The following is a 2,500-nucleotide window of genomic DNA, read 5'->3' as shown; positions in this document are numbered from 1 at the left end:
GTTGTGTTTCCATCCTGCTGAAACTCACAGCCTCGTGGGAGCTCTGCTGACCCACCTGAACACGTTCTGCCCCATTTGTGCCACCGGAGAGCAATATAATATATAAATAACCCTCCTTTTTCCATTGTCTCGCCCAGTCAGAGTGGAAAAAAAAGAAAAAAACTTTGAGCCAAACTATTTATCTGCCGGCTCCATTAGCAGGCGGCGGCGCAGCTCCCTGAGGTCGGTGATGCATCACGAGTTCAATTAAAGTGAGAGATGTAGAGGAGCCGAGCTCTCCCAGGAGCCATAAAGGGTCTGGATGGTGATATGTTCCTCTCTGACTCTGCCATCCTGTCCCCACCGTCACGTCACTTAACATCATCTCGCACCATTACGGCACATAAGAGCTCAGGTGGATGTGAGTTACAGCACCGATGTGGATTTTCTGTAGGAACTGGAACCTGGAAGTCATTCTGTCATCCATAATGGATATAATATCGCTAACATTCGCTACATATGTGCTGAAATTACTCACACTGAAGCATGGTGGTGGGAGCATCATGGTCAGAGTTACCATATAATTCATGTTTAGCTTCTCACTGGCTCTCAGACGGCCTCTGTCTAATTTTTTGGCCGAAATAACAGTAAGATTGTTGATATTTTTCCAGAACATTGCCACAGAACTCCTTCTGACCTATCAGGATGGAGAATCTAACAACACTGAGTTTTTTTTTTATATATATATATATATATTTATAGTTTCCGAAGAAGAACACAGCAGAGCGTCAGTGAAGCTGCAGTGATTATACACTCAAGCTCAACACAGACGTTTATTCAGACTCTTTCTTTCCGAATCAGTGCGACTTTTAAAATGCATTTAGAAAGAAAATTCTTTTTCCTCTTCTTCAGAGTGCAGATTGTAAAGTAACGAATGAATCTGGCTCATTTCCTGAAAGCTCACGCGTAGGAAAATCCAGTTATTCCTCCTTGTGTAAAACTCTGAAGCTCTGTCCATTAACCCGATTGGTTAAAGATTGTTCTAGAAGCTTCCTACGATCCGCAATCACGACAACTAAAAAAACACCTTTTTCGGATTCCAAACAAATCTGTCTTTGAGTATAAAGAAGAGCAGATGAGTGAGGAGTAAAAGACGAGCGTTTATCATGGAAAGAAAGGAAGAACAGAGCGATCGGTGGGACGGAGCGGTTCACAGCACGATAACATTTCCAAAGGGACCTTTTATAGAAAATGAATGAGATTAATAACTGGCGAGGCCGACTGCGAGACAATGCTTTAGTGCACAAAAGGTTTAGCGGCTGGCCTTTATAGCAGGTTTAAAGCCATCAATACCTGACAAGCCGACTAGCCGAGGAGCAGAACCGAGCTAGCGCTTCGACTCGGAAAAGGGCACGCCGCGTTTCTGTGCACGAAAATGGAAAAAAGAAAATGGTTCAACGTTGTATCGTCCAGACAAAATATACAAAGCCATGTGTTGGTGTGTGAGATGTGAGACTTGATTATAGGTCTTTATTCTTCGAAGCAAGAATTCTGAAAAGAAAATGTAATTAATTAATTTTTTTATATATATATATTTTTTTTTTCTTAATTCTTTCTTCCAAAAATTTGTAAGAAATCTTTCTTACAAAAATAAATAAATTATATATATATATACATAATACACACACACACACACACACACACACAATATATATATATATATATACAATAATTAATAATAATAATAATAATAATAATGCCAATTATGATAATAATTATGATTATTATTATCATTATTGTCGTTGTTGTTGTTATTAATTATAATTAATCATAATAATGAAATAAGGAAAGAAAAAAACAATCATAAATAAATAATAACTGAGTAGTAGTTAGAAAAAATAACAATAAGCCATAAAACAAAAATAAAAAAAAAATGAATTCTAATCACTATTATTATTATTAGTAGTAGTAGTACAGTAGTAGTAGTAAGCAAATGAATAAGCAAACAGACTGTTTGTCACCTGTTCTCTTTATTTATGAATTTATTTATAATAAAATAGTAACATATTTATATCGTTTTTTTTTTTCTCACATTTACACATTTTCTCATTTTTTTTGTCTTGATCATAAAACCGAACATAATTAATATCGTAAGGTCCATGAAACACCATGAAGCTGATGATTCTCCTGGAACAACAGTTTTATTCCTCTTTCACTACAACAGCTGCCAAAAACGAATAAAAAAAAAAAAATTAGATGATGCTTTTTGTCCATTTCTAGTTACATGGACAGCAGGAATATGAAGTTTGTGTAACTTTATAACTCCTCTGAACGGGGAGTTTTTTTTTTTTACGATCATCAGAAGCTCGTCATGTAACATAAAATTCATGACTATATGAAAGAAGCACGTCGTCTCCTTAGGAAAAGAGTTACCGAGGTAAGCGATTGCTGTAGAAACCATAACGTTTAAATAGATAGAAAAGTGTTAATAGAAACCTGTGAGTCAGTAAAGTGAGTTAAC

General features: G+C 36.0%; 1 protein-coding gene across 2 annotated transcripts in view; it reads right to left on the bottom strand.

Annotated features, from left to right (window-relative positions):
- Nucleotides 1-2,500, bottom strand: part of LOC113636578 (astrotactin-2-like) — a 369,910-nt gene that overhangs the window by 205,657 nt on the left and 161,753 nt on the right. The gene's annotated exons all lie outside the window — the stretch shown is intronic.

The sequence above is a fragment of the Tachysurus fulvidraco genome, chromosome 26, assembly GCF_022655615.1.
Source record: "Tachysurus fulvidraco isolate hzauxx_2018 chromosome 26, HZAU_PFXX_2.0, whole genome shotgun sequence".
NCBI classification, from domain to species: Eukaryota; Metazoa; Chordata; class Actinopteri; order Siluriformes; family Bagridae; genus Tachysurus; species Tachysurus fulvidraco.
The sequence above is the reverse complement of the archived record's forward strand: the minus strand, read 5'-3'. Positions and strand labels throughout refer to the sequence as shown.